Here is a 14,363-nt window from a genome sequence, read left to right as displayed (position 1 = left end):
GTGTCTGGTAAAGGAGAAGGTGTCTCTGGCTTTTCTTTGTCTGTGGAGCAGACAGAAGGTGCCTTTCAGCCTGTGATGGTTGAGAATAGTGCAGTTGTCTCAGAGTTGGTTGTAAATACAGCTAAAGCCCAGGAAGGGAATGGTCCTAAGTTTGTGTCTGCTGGGGAGAAACTAGGTGTAGAGCGGAGGTTTCTTGGCAGCTGGGGGATAGCAGGGGGATCCCTTGGCAGTTGCAGCTTCTGGTGGGCTCCTCCGGCGGCATCCTTCCTGGCGGGGCAGTGCTCAGCATCCCGGTCCTGGGTCGTCTGGGGGGTTCCTCCGGCAGCGTCCCTTCTGGCAGAGCAGTGATTGGCCTCTCGGTCCTTGGTCATCTGGGGGGGCTTTTCTGGCAGCATCCTTCTTGGCAGGGTGGCAATCAGCCCCTCGGTCGTCTGGGGGGCTCCTCCAGTGGCATCCTTCCTGGCAGGCCGGTGATCGGCCTCTCAGTCCTCGGTCATCTGGGGGGCTTTTTTGGCAGCGTCCTTCTTGGCAGGGTGGCGATCGGCCTCTCGGTCCTCGGTCATCTGGGGGGCTTTTCTGGCGGCGTCCCTCCCGGCGGGGCAGCGATCAGCATCCCGGTCCTCGGTCGTTGGGGGGGCTCCTCCGGCAGCATCCTTCCTGGCGGGGCCATGATCAGCATCCCGGTCGGTGGTCGGCGGGGGGGCTCCTCTGGTGGCATACCTCCCGGTGGGGCGGCGATCAGCGTCCCAGTCCTCGGTCATCAGGGGGGCTCCTTTGGTGGCGTCCTGCCTGGCGGGGTGGCGATTAGCATCCCGGTCCTTGGTCGTTGTGGGGGGGGCTCCTCCGGCGGCGTCCTTTTCAGTGGGGCAGCCATCAGCATCCTGGTCGTGGATCCTCGGGAGGGTCCCTCTGGTGGCGTTCTTCCTGGCGGGGCAGCGATCAGCATCCTGGTCCTCGGTCATCGGGGTGGGGGCTCCTCCAGCGGCATCCTTCCTGGTGGGGTGGCCATCAGCATCCTGGTCCTCGGTCATTGGTGGGGGGCTCCTCCGGCGGCGTCCTTCTCGGTGGGGCGGACATCAGCATTCTGGTCCTGGATCGTCAGTGGGGCTCCTCCGGTGGTGTCCTCCTTGGGAGCAGCAGGGCCGTGTTCAGCATCCTGGACCTGGGAAGCAGGTGAGGCTCTTCTGGGGTCTCCTCCTGGGCAGCTGTCAAGATGTTCTTGCTCCTGGATGTGAGGTCCCAAAGAGCTGGCCTTCTGAGGCTCAAGCTTCCCGTAGAGGTGTCTGCCAGGGTTTTCTTCTGCCAGCTCCTGATGTTTTCATCCCTGCTGGTGGTCTGGGTCTTCGAGACAGGCTTCCATTGGGTTTTCTGGGATGTGGAATACACAGGAACAGCAGCAGTTGATGATGGTGTAGCTGAAAGAAAAGAAGAAAGAGAATTTTCTTCCAAGGTGGCAGCAGTGCAGATGCAAATCAGCAGCGTGTATATGCAAATCAGCTTGAGCACTAGAGTAGATCTGTAGAGCAGCATCAATTTTTTCAAAAATAGCTGCAGGAGATTCCATCTTCAGGACAACAGCTTGCAGATTCCAGGAAATTAAAATTCCAGGAAATTAAACTGATAAGAACAGATTTAAAAGTTTATTAGAAAATGTTTAAAAATAGATGATACAGAGAGTTTGAAGCGTCAGTTATTGGTCATCGGGGGTAACATACAGAGTATAGGGGGATGCCAGTATTTTGGTATTGGACAGCACATAAGATATACAGTCTGCAATGTCCCCAATGCGGACGGTGGGTGAGATCAAGATACAGTCAGCAAGCAGTGAGGGTACATCACTCATATAACAGTTACAGACAGTCATGGGTATAAATAAGTGGGCTGGGTAATGGGGATAGGATGACCCTCAGATGGTGGAGTTCAGTTCGGTTTGGTGGGTTCAGGGCTTAGGGGATAAAGTCCAACAGGGGAGGTTTACAAGTCTCTTCTCCCTTGTGGGTGCACAAAGTCACGCCGGCTCACTCTTGGTGGTGGCCGGTGATGTGCTCTGTGTAAATGTCTCTAGACCATCGAATAGTGTCCGAGACCATTAGGCGTCTCATGAGCCGCGCATAGCGACAGCCCACCCCACAGGTCCTCAGTACGCGTTCATTACAGGGGTCCCAGGCACCCAGGGCCCCAACGACCAGAGCGTCGGTGTAAACCTCGTAGCCCTTTGTCCGCAGGGCATCAGCCAAGGGAGCATACTTTTTGAGTTTGCAGGCTCGGGCTTCGCAGGAGGCCATGGTCCTATTCTCAAATGGGATCGTCACATCAATGAGGATGATCTTTTTCCAATCCTCATCCGTGACGAGGATGTCTGGGCACAGTGGGCTGTTGGTGTCAGGGATGGTACGATTGATGACAATCTCTCCCAGGTGCAGGGCAATAGCCTTCACTAGGCAGTCCTAGATGGCATTGTGACACAGCTGCCAGGCTGTGGCATGGGGCTTGCAGCTGGCTACACTTGATCTTAGCTCACAGAGAGCCAAGAAGCCATGCCAAGACTGTGCGACGCACGTGCACCCCTGCCCCCACCGCTTTCGACCTCACCATGACGAGCTCCCAGCCACGCCACGAACACCCTAACGAGGTAAGTCTAAGTGAGGCTCACTTCCCCAAAATGACTCCAGTGGAAGAATTCAAAGTAGGACCCCCTAACACACAATTCTGTTCAAAGACGGTTCCCTTTACACTCCAAATTTGCACAAACCCACCCACTGACCTGTGACTAGCAATCTCTCACTGTTAACTCGTACAGCAAAACAGGGCAAAGCAAGCCTATGCAAGCGCTATACCGCAGCCCCAATGCTCTTGTCTGCTCCTTCCCACAGAACTATCTCAAACGTACGGTCAATGGCATCAAATCAATTCCTTGCCATGGTAGGGCCTCGGGCACAGGTGCACTCCAGTCCCTCCGAGGTGATCGGCTGGTTCCTTCTGGCCTTAAACGCTAGGAATGTGACTCAAGGGGCCCCGACCTTCCTCCTCTTCTGCGCCTATGAACTATCCCTCGTCTGGGCAAAACATTTACAGAGACTGTTTCCTAAGTTAAAACAGTGGCATTTTCCAAACGGGAAAGGGATGGAAAGTTTCTCTTCTGTAGGGAGAAGAGGGAAAGAATGATCCAAACCATGCAATCAATTCTGGAAAGTAGACTAAGGAAACGAGCGGCCAATATCAGAGACGGGATACTAGGCTAGATGGACCATTGATCTGACCCACTCTGGCCTTCTTACAGGAAATCATTGGGGGTGAAAGAATTAATTGCTAATGAGCTCTGCTGCATAAGGTCATCTAGAATAACCGGATAGGCCAGTACGAAGACCCTTTTTGTACCATTCGACATTAACACAGAAAACGTGGTGACTAGTTATTCTAATTCTTTCCTTTGGAAATGAAAGGACTCATGGGGGGAAAAAAAAGGAAACTCAAAACGATATCTGTAAGTTATTTTCTACATTATGCAAGCCTTGCCTCAGCAAATCACTAATACCAACAACACACAAAACCAACAGCTAGGTGAAGAGAGATCACAAAACAGCCCCCTCCTGGAAAAGCATCACACACTAACTAAAGATAACAGACATTTGTCTTCCTCTCAAAGGTCTGTTGGCCTGTGGGGGTAGAGAGAGATGAAGCTGTGTTTGAAAACAATTGAAGCTTCAGCCCTGGAAAGAAATTCAAGAAGTAAAGTCCAACTCCAAGTCTGTTTTTTTCACAAGGCTGGGGAACAGCCTCACAGAAGCAAAGCCTCAAAAAATTGGATAGAAACTTCTAAATACTCCTCTCCACAAAAATCTTTAGTAAAAAAAAAAAAGATTTACATGCTCTGAAGAAAAACCAGAAAAGAAAAGCCAGTCTGCAGAGGCGCTGCCAGGTCAGAAGCACCTGCTCCTCAACTCAGGGGGACGACAATGACAGCCTGCTAAACTTCTCGCTTGAAGAGGAAATTTAATTGAACTGATTTCAATCCTAAGTTTGATCATCAGAACCGGGGACATTGGGAATAAAACCAGCCCCTTTACCAGCCCACAATGCTCCCTGGGTATGCAAATGAGATTCCCCGGCCAGTCTCCGGCGCTCAAGGGGCTGCCCCTGCTAGTTCCCCAGCCACACAGAGATTGGGACGGGGAAGCTGCTCTCCTGACACAGTCCCGCTGACGCCCAGGCGCACGGAGGACGGAGCTGGGCAGGGAAGTCAGAGGGCAATTGGCCCCCCGCTGTGTTAGCGGGCTAAAACCCGGAGCAAACGCACACGCCTCGCAAAGGAACAGGAGCCGGGATCTCAACCAACATACTCCATTGAGATTCTATCTGCCAGCCCCCGGCATTGGACCTGCTGCTTGGTCTGCCTCTGCTGCAAAGTAGCTTCCCTCAGATCCTCGGGGTTCGCTGAGCTGCAGCTCACCCGATCCAGAGCTGGCTGCCTGTGCACTCGCCCGCCCTCACTTCGCAGGTAAGAAAAGGCATCAAGTGGCCAGAGCGGATGACAAACGCTGACCTTCTGCAATGACAAGAAACTGATGTGAGCCGAGGCAAGGGAGGTCATTCTTGTATTGGACCAGGTTCTGGTGTGGAGAGAGAAAAGCAAAATGCAGCTTCTCTCTTTCTCCAGCAGTAGCTGGTCCACAAGACAAGCTATTCCCTTGTCTCTCGGATGGCCTGGATTCCTGGGACTGGACCCAGCTACGACTCTCGGGCATCACTGAAGTGTTCTTGAAATCTTTCTGAGCTGGGCTGCAGCCCCTGACGCAGCCGCCTGCCCGCCATGGAGAGCGGGCCCAGCAGAGGCCCCGGCGGGGACCAGGCGGCACTTCGGCAAGGGCCCCCTGGTGGGGCTGGTGGCCGGGCTCTAAGCGCTGACGAGCCCGGGCTGACCAGGGGAGTGCGCCGGGCCGGGCAGGCAGCGGGAGGGGCCCGACTGGAGGGCCGGAGCCGTGTGAGCATGTGTGCGAGCAGAGCACTGTGGGAGAGGAAGCGGGCTGCCAAGCAGGGCCTGAGTTTGGCACCTGGGACTTGGCATGGAGAAGAGTGGGGCCCTGGGGCCACATCGGGGCAGCTCGCGGCAGTGGGGGCTGGTGTGGGTGGGGCCAGCGGGCACGGGCGTGGCGTCCCCCACCCTGGGTTGAGAGTGTGGGGTGAGTGAGGGCAGGCGATGGCTGGGCACTAAGAGCTTATACTCACCTGGCAGGGGAGATACCATGATCATCAAGGTGGTTTTCCCAGGGTGAGGCATATCCATTGCACTGTGGGTGTGTTGACCTCTGTGATTTCCCCAAATGTGGGAAACTCAACTGCAGAATTTGTGGTAGTGGGGGACTGCATTTGCGCTTTTCCCTGGTATGCCGTAAAGGAAAGAAAACCTTAAGGGAGTTTGGGCTTTAAAGTGCTCTACAGTTCTTCTTTCCTCCCTGCTGAAGCTTCCTTTTTCTCTGTGGCTGTGGTTATTTGCCCTCTCCCCCCACCCCCCTTTTTTAGGACTGCTCTTTTCTGCAGCTTGCTCTAGCATCGTTTAGTTCTGTGCCCTGTTTGGCCCTGAGGGGAGCTGCCTGACTCTTTTCCCCTGTTTGTAGCTCTTGCTGCGTTTGCTCTTCCCACTGGTAGTTGGTCCAACACAAGAAAGCAATTAGTTTTTTTGGTGGTGGTGGTTTTTGAGCCCTGTTACAGTCTTGGCCTTCACAACATTCTCTGGCAAAGAGTTCCACGGGTTGTGTGAAGAAATACTTCCTTTTCTTTGTTTTAAACCTGCTGTCTGTTAATTTCATTTGGTGACCCCTAGCTCTTGTGTTATGAGAAGGAAGAACTAACACTTCCTCCTTTACTTTCTCCACACCAGTCATGATTTTATAGACCTTCATTGTATCCCCCTTTTGTCATCTCTTTTCCCAGCTGAAAAGTCCCAATCTTCTTCTATGGAAGCTGTTCAATATCCCCTCATCATTCTTGTTGCCCTTTTTTCTGAATCTTTCCACGTGGAGGACACAATTAGATCACAAACATTAGATAAGATGCTTCAGTCTGAGCTAAGTAGTTGCTGCTCTTAACAATTTCAAAATAAAAAAAAGACAAATAAAATAGACTATTTCAGCTATTCTATTATATCATAATCTGATTGGAGTAAATGTGATGGGACACCTCATATTATGCACTACCCCTAGTGACACTTTCCAATGGATCCCCATCCTCCACCCACCGTGAGGTAGGTAGGAGCGGATCATTATTATCCCTAGGGCTGAGAAAGGAGAATTGACTTGTCTTAGGTCACACAGTCAGTCAGTGGCAGAGTTGGGAATAGGACCCAAGAGCCCTGATTTTCAAACTAACCATCAGATCTTGAATTTCAAACATTGAATGACCTGAGTAAAGTTTTCTCAAATGAGCTACAGACCAACAGACCAACAACAGTGCACAGTAATTATTCAGCAAGTATTTTAGGAGAACTGCAATGTTGGAGAGAATCATGAACTGCTCAGAGACTATTAATGCAGCGAAGCAGCAAAATTTCTCAAACATATGACTGGTTATGACTTATTTACTTGGTCTTAAAAGAGAACAACAAGGACCTGAGTCTCCTCCCTGTCAATAACTCCCTGCTCAGCCAATCAGGGTAGAGACTGAGGACGGGAGGCTGAGGGTTCTCACCAGAGAGCCCAAAGGATGGCCCAGGTCACCGGTGGGGATCACTGCCCGAGCACTACTTCAGCCCCACATTTTTGGGTGGACCTCCCACAGTGGGAGCTGCCGAGCATTCCCCCGCAACACAGACACACACACCTCCTGGTGTTGTGAGGGGAATAGGTGAAAGGACAAAAGAAGCAAGAGATGAAGAGAAAGGAGGGAGTGATGGATGGAGGAAAAGGTGAAACGAAAAGAACAAACCCTAATGTCCCCAGTGATTCTATGGGACAAAATCCCAGGTGCGGAATAAAATTCTGCCCCCTTAAGCTCGTGTTTTCCATGCCTAGAATTCAACTGTCATCAGATCGATCAGACTGAACAGGTTTCAAACCTCGAGGAGGCTCTTACCTTCTAAACAGGGATGGCTGTTTTCTAGTAAAATCAGGAAAAGGGAAGGAGAAAACTCGAAAGAGGTTCCTCCTCGCGCTCATGTACATGAACCCGAATACTCTCTCAGTCCTCAAAGAGAGACCTCGAGAAGGAGACTTGCTGAAGCAAAGCCACAGGGGTCTCTGAGGTTTCCCTGGCCCCTTGCCCCAGTCCTGCCTGGCTGATGTCAGCATCTCTCCGTGAGGTCACCACCTCCCCACCACCTTTGACCAATAGTGTGAGGTCCTGCAAAAAGCCTTTGTGATGTCACTGCCACACCCCTCCCTTACTGTGCTAATGTCCTGCCCATGGACTTTGCTGAATCTTCCTACTTCCTGTGCTAACAAAGAACTTTCCCAGGCTTTATTCCAGACCACTAATAAACCTTCTGTTTTACAACACTGGCTGAGAGTCACTGGTGATTGTGGAAGTTGGGGGTGCATGACTCCTTTTGGATGGGGGGGTGTAAGGTTTCCCAGGTGTCCTGCTAAGATGACTCACTACAGGAAGCTCCTGGCATGGAACAGGGGTGCTGAAAGGTCCAAGGTCAGTCCCAGGACGTGCTGAAGGCAAGGAGGTTTCCCCCAGTGGCAGCATCTCCTGGGCGGTGTCACAGTGATGAGACTCTGCCTGGGTTTGGTTCAGAGCTGTTTTAGAGCACTGAGCCTGTTTCAGCCCCCCAGCATGTGACCTGCAGGCTCCACTCTGGCAAAGCTCCCTGTCCCTGGGCTTTGGCATCACTAGCCCCTGCTTAGTGACTAGGGGTCAGTTTAGGGGAGTGATTCCCAAAATGTGGGGCATGCCTCCTAGGGGGGCACAGAGGAATGTTCATGGGGGCACCTCAGGGTTGAGCCAGCCCCCATGGAGGGCAGGGAGGGAGCAACACTCAGCCCCACTCTGTCCCAGCTCTTCGCTCACCCTACCCTCAGCCTGAGCCTGAGCCCCTGGCCCAGCTGCGGCACCCTTACCTGTGTCTGCACCCCTCTCCCCAGCAAGCAACAGCCCCACTCCCAGCCCTGGTTCTCGGCCGTGGCTTCCGGGGGCCTCAGCCAGGGATAAGAGGGCACAGTGTGAAATGTTTGGGGACCACTGGTTTAGGGTGATGTTCTCAATCACTTCTATGCAGTCCAATAAAAGCTATTCCTCACCCACCTACCCCTCCATCAGGACCAACTAGGTATGTTCTGCTGCCCTTGACTCAAACAGGAAGGATAATAACATTTCGTTCCATTCAGTGCTGAAGTGATTTGTAACCCAACACCAGCCAAAACTGGTCATTTTGGCAAAGTGGCCCCATCATGCTGCATGCCTAGGCAGAGTAGGTGTGTCTGTGCAAACATGGTCTGTTCCTGAAGTGTTTCTCCCAGGTCCTCACTAGATGTGAGGGGGGAAGCTCATTCAGCCCCTACTTACATTTAGTATTTAAAAACTCCTTATTGTCCCTATCTCTGCTAGCCTTAGATTTCTCCTCCTGTCCCTTTCCTAACAGCTCAGATGAGGTGGCTGAGTGGTTAAGATGATGAACTGTTAATCCATTGTGCCCTGTATGCATGGGTTTGAATCCTATTCTCATGGGATATATTTAGTCTTCGCCCATCCTTTATAAACAACCATCCCCTTTGGTACAATGACAGATCAAACACTGTTGCTACTTGCAAACAAAAACCTCAGAAAATCAGATCCCCCCCCTTGCTTTAAATAAAATGTCTAAATCCCAGATTTCTAAAAAATTTCTCTAGTCCTGTATTTCTTAGTTTTTATCTCAAAAGGTAACAGCCTCATAATCTCCCCCAAACACCATTGGACCTTCCCAAATAATTAAAATACCCCCATCCTGAGCAAGGCCACAACAGTGAACCACAGCTAGTGTCTAGGCCAAGCTGTTCTGAAGGAGGCAACTCAAACATTTTCGCCCTGCTTCCCTTGGCAAAGTCTGACTGAGAAAACAAAATTCCCCAAACTGAAAATTTCCTGCTGAAAAACCAATACTAGTCTGTCTGGGGACTTTGATTTGAATGTATTATTATTCTTCCCTTCTGATTTCTGAACTATTTCAGTTCAGTGTTTGTCCTCCAGAAGTGTTTCCAGGTGTTGAATTGTCGGGGAGAGAGGCCGATTCATAATGTCTCTACCCCCCTTTCATAGTTTCTGCCAACTTGCTAGGAAGTACCTTTGCTACCATGTGAGTCAAGCAGTGTCCATTGTCTCTGTGCTATCTCAGAGAAGTCTGCATTGTACACGGTTCCTGGGATAGTCCTTGGGAGTGTGGATACCTTCAATGGGCCAGCAGCGCGTCTGGCTCCTCCATTGTCACACCTGAAAGGCTGGTGGTGGGCATTTCCCAACCTCATAACATATCTCAGTAACGCACACAGAGCAAAACTTCATAACTTCCCAACCAATGCGAGCACACACAATCCAACACAATATTAATGTTCAACAGATCAAGACTTTTGAAATCATACCTCACCAGGCAGACTTTGTACAAACCATGTCATCATTATATGAGAGTGGTGAATATGGGGCTTCCAGGGTGCTGCTTTGAGCACAGCGTGCCACACCTGGGCTTACATTGCAATGGAGACATACCCTTAGAGTCCATCTCTCTTGGTATAAAGATGGCAGCAGGGCTGGCCTGGGTCATCTGATGTGGGCTCCTGGACGTAAAGCTGAGGGGCTAATACCTGTGGTGCAGATATTTGTGTTTACACTGAAGCCTGGGTTCAGAAATCCTCACCCCTCATGGAGTCTCAGAGGTTGAGCCCATATGTCTGCACTGTAATTTTATAGTCTTGCAGCCCAAGCCCCATAAACCTGAGTCAGCTGACCCAGGCTTTGAGAAAGGTGCCCTGAGTGTTTTAATCACAGTGTAGACATAACATTAGGCTAAGTCTCCAGTGCAATGAAAGACCCATGGCCAGGGCCGGTGCAACCATTTAGGCGTCCTAGGCGGTCACCTAGGGCGCTGGGATTTGGGGGGCACCATTTTCTTCGGCAGCGACCATGGCGGCCAGATCTTTGGCTGCCCCGGTCACCACCGGCATTTAGGCAGAGGGAGCTGGGGCAGGGGAGTGTGGGGAGGGCCGCCTGCAGCAAGTAAGAGGGGGAGGTGGCATGCAGGGGATCTGCCTGCCCCAGGTCACCCCTGCCCCGCCTCCTCCCCGAGCACGCCATGGCTGCTTCACTTCTCCTGCCTCCCAGGCTTGCGGCGCCAATAAGCGTAGGTGTCGCAAGCCTGGGAGGCGGGAGAAGTGAAGCAGCCATGGTGTGCTCATGCTTGTGCGTGGAGCAGGGGTGAGCTGCGGCGGGGGGGGGGTGCCTCAGGGCAGAGGGAGGGAGCTGCTGCGGGGGGGGCACCTCAGGGTGGGGGAATGGGGGGGGGCGCAAGGTGAAAGTTTTGCCTAGGGCACAAAACATCCTTGTACTGGCCCTGCCCATGGCTGGCCAGTGTCGAATTAATCAGGATCATGCAGCTTGGTCTGGAGTAAAGTTGCAGTGTACGTGTCTTGGCTCAGGCTCAATACCCTGCTCTAGGAGCCCAGAAGGTTGGGAGGGACCTTAGCAAGTGGAAATGGTAAAACCGCAGTGAAGTATTACGCTGGACTCATGGCATTTCTCCTTTGGTCTGTCTGCTTTGGGGCAGGGGCAGAATCACATCCTGCTGCGTTTGTTATTTCAAAGAGTGGTTTAGGATTTTCATTCTCAGACACTGGGCACAAGGTAGGTCTCAACCCTCAGCATAAACTAGGTGAGCTGCCCACAGATTCTGGCAGCCGCAATGAAGCATTTGGTGTGAGAGCTCAGACCTGCCCCTGCCCCAGAGGGAGGGGGTCATCCTTGAGGGGACTGGACCACTGACCTATAAGCTCTTAACTCCCAAACTTTCAGTAACTCTATTATCAGTGCCTGCGAGTGTAATTTAAACCATAGGAATAGCCCTACTAGGATAGACCATTGGTCCATCTAGCTCTGAATTTTATTTTCTGACAGTAGCCAATGCCAGGTGCCCCAAAAGCCACGCAACAAGGGCTCCACTGGGAGTTGAACGCAGGATTTTCTGTTTATTAAACAGGTGCTTTAACCAGCTACGCCCTGGTGCCTGCTGTTTTTTAAAGGATCCTGTCTGCCCACACCTGACTGTCTGCCAACCCCCACAGGGGCCTGACAAGTGTTGCTTGTGTTTGGATTCTGTAAAGCAGAGGAGCAGGTGAAGTTTTGCTCCCAAGGTGTGTGTGTGTGATTCTTTGCACAGGTCTATGCTGCAAAATTAGGTCGGTGTAACTACATTACTCAGGGGTGTAAAAAAATTTACATCCCCCCCCAAGCAATGCAGTTATATCAATCTAACCCCGGTGCAGATAGTGCTGTGTCAACAGGAGGGCTTCTCCCATCAACATAGCTCGGGGAGGGGCTTGGTTAGTGAAGACCCAGAGAACAGGTGGCCTATGACTCTTGCATTTGGGGAGGCTGGGCATGAGCTCTGGAAGCTCCCTAGAAGCTAGTCTGCCTCTTGCTCGCTCCTCTCCTCCCCTGAGGCCTGCTGCTCGTGCCTCTACACCCTCTGCCCCAAGGTCTGCCCACCACCCACACCTCTCTGCCCCTCCCCTGAGACCTGCCCTGCCCACCACCCACACCCCTCTGCCCCTCCTGTGATACCTGTGCCACCCAGGGCCAGCTCTACAGGTTTCGCCGCCCCAAGCAGTGCACCGAATTGCCGCTGCGAACGGTGGGGGCAGTCCATGTGCCTTTAGGGCGGCAGGCGCATTTCCGCGGCGGCGGCAATTCGGAGGCAGCTTCTATGTTTAGCTGAAGCCACCCCGGACAGCTAAACATAGAAGCTGCTGCTGCCGAATTGCTGCCACCGTAGAAACACGCCTGCCGCCCTAAGGGCACACGGACTGCCCCCACCCCCGCCCATGGTGGCAATTCGGTGCACTGCTTGGGGGCAAAACAACAGGGACTGCCGCCCCTTGCAGATTGCTGCCCCAAGCACCAGCTTGGAATGCTGGTGCCTGGAGCCGGCCCTGCTGCCACCCACACCTCTCTGTCACCTCCCCTTACGTGCCTTGCCCAGCCCAACCCACTGCTTGCACCTCTCTGCCCCTCCTCTGAGACCCACTGTGCCCACCTCTTTCTTCATGCTGCTGCTGTTATTCCATGAAACATCAAGGATGGAATAAAAAGCTGAGTTTACTCCAGGGTGAGGAAAGAAAGGAGCCACCAACCCCCTGGCAAAGTTCAGTGCCCCAGCGAAAACCTGCCTCCTGCTATCACAATCACTGATGTACTGGGGATGTGACAGGAAAGGGACTGTCTGAATGAAGGCAGGATTAATCAAGGCAGGAAAGGGACAGCAATCCTCAGCAATGTCAAACACACTCTCCTCATACTCCAGCCAGAAGGGAAATGGGCAGGAATTCTTGCTGTTCAGCCATGGCCACACTTACACAACGGCACAGCAGTGAGTGTGGTGTGGAAGCTGGTCTGGTTAAACAATTGGAAATGATCACTCAGTGAGATCAAAACTAGAGTGTAGTGAGAAAACTGCATAAAGCAAGTAGTTGTGGCTGAGTGATTAAGGTGATAGATTAGAAATCCATTGGTGGCTACCTGCTCGGGGTTGAGTCCTGTCAACTATGGAGGAACTTGTGGCAGGGGTGGCTCTAGGATTTGTGCCACCCCAAGCAGGGCGGCACGCCGTGGGGGGCGCTCTGGCAGTCACCGGTCCCACGGCTCCAGTGGACCTCCTGCAGACATGCCTGCAGAGGGTCTGCTGGTCCCGCGGCTCTGGTGGACCTCCCGCAGGCATGCCTGCGGATGCTCCACCGAAGCCGCGGGACCAGCGGACCCTCCGCAGGCACGTCTGCGGGAGGTCCACCGGAGCCGCCTGCCGCCCTCCCGCGGGACGCTGCCCCAAGCGCGTGCTTGGCGCGCTGGGGTCTGGAGCCGGCCCTGACTTGTGGTTCCTTAGTTTCAGTGGCTGAGCATCCTTGGTGACAACAGGAGCTAGGTCTTGTCTCACTCTCAGGCTGTGTCTACACAACAGGGTTATGTGGCTTTAGTTAAAGCATTTTAATTAAACCGCGGTTGCGTGTCCACACTATGTGGCTTGTGCGAGCAAAGCACATCCACGTGTAGCCCTGAGGATTAATCTGTTGGTCTGTATAAAATGTCTTTTTGATAAAAGTGTGTAGGCTTTATAGATTAAGATTATAGAATTATTTGCAATAGCTGAAATGCAAGATACCTACAGACATCCAGGCCAGACACCCTGGTCAACATCCTGCGTGACGCTGAAAGCAACCTTTAGGACCCTTACTCAGAAGGGTAATAATAGAATACAAACCTACGCAAATGTCTGGAGACCTTTGAATGTCTGGAGACCTTTCACCTACTACCAATAGTAGTAAAGGGTGGAAAGTGGGGATTTTTGCCCACAAATCTAACAAGTACACCACAAATGCGTACATATTTGTCACTCATACGCACACATATGTTAGCCTATGAGACATGGGTATCTTAACCTTTCCGTGGGGAAAGATAAATTTGGGCATAGGAGGAAGGATTTCTCCCTATAAAAAGGGTGATAATACACCATTAGGGAGGCGATACATCCATCTTTCTATCTTCCATCGTCTCACCCTGTCTCTCCCCTATGAAGGCTGTCAACTACTGACAAGTCATGGTGGTATTTCTTTTCAAAGCTGTAAGTATAAAGGAATCTATTTTCTGCTTTACCTTTAAAGCATCTAGTTTATAGAGGGTTAAACTTATAACCATTTTATCACTTCCTTTCTCAACACCCAAGTGCTATTGCACAGAGTGAATTTAGAACTGTGTATTATCATACATATATCTCTTAAAGAACTGTGATATTTTGTAACTTTGTAATCTCAAACTGCTTTTAACATTTTTACATTTACTTATTGTTTCATGGATTTTAAATAAAAGGTCTTGATTGACTATTTCTGTCTCAGTGTAAGTTCCTGTCATATACCCCAAAACTCCTTTTATAAACTCTGTGAAGCCTGATTCAAGACGAACCTTATCTTCTGATCACACATATTGGCGACCATACCCATATTATTAATATCTATTGATATTTATTAATATTACTAATTAATTAGAAAATTAATTATCAAATAAAACTAAATTAAGTGGATAAACTCCACTGACCCTACTAACCCACCCCAAATCAGGCTACACACGCTAGCAACTCTTGGATTGCCACAGAGAGCAGTGCACTGTGGGTAGCTATCCCACTGTGCAACTGG

General features: G+C 51.5%; 1 protein-coding gene and 1 non-coding gene across 2 annotated transcripts in view; both read left to right on the top strand.

Moving 5' to 3' along the window:
- LOC120404795 (zinc finger protein 420-like) overlaps positions 1-14,363 on the top strand; it is a 116,020-nt gene that overhangs the window by 17,020 nt on the left and 84,637 nt on the right. The gene's annotated exons all lie outside the window — the stretch shown is intronic.
- On the top strand, positions 5,219-5,382 carry LOC120405484. The gene has a single exon (XR_005598599.1). It is a non-coding gene; the product is annotated as a U1 spliceosomal RNA (small nuclear RNA).

Source organism: Mauremys reevesii, linkage group 4 (assembly GCF_016161935.1).
Source record: "Mauremys reevesii isolate NIE-2019 linkage group 4, ASM1616193v1, whole genome shotgun sequence".
NCBI lineage: Eukaryota > Metazoa > Chordata > Testudines > Geoemydidae > Mauremys > Mauremys reevesii.
This window is presented reverse-complemented; position numbering and strand designations above follow the sequence as displayed.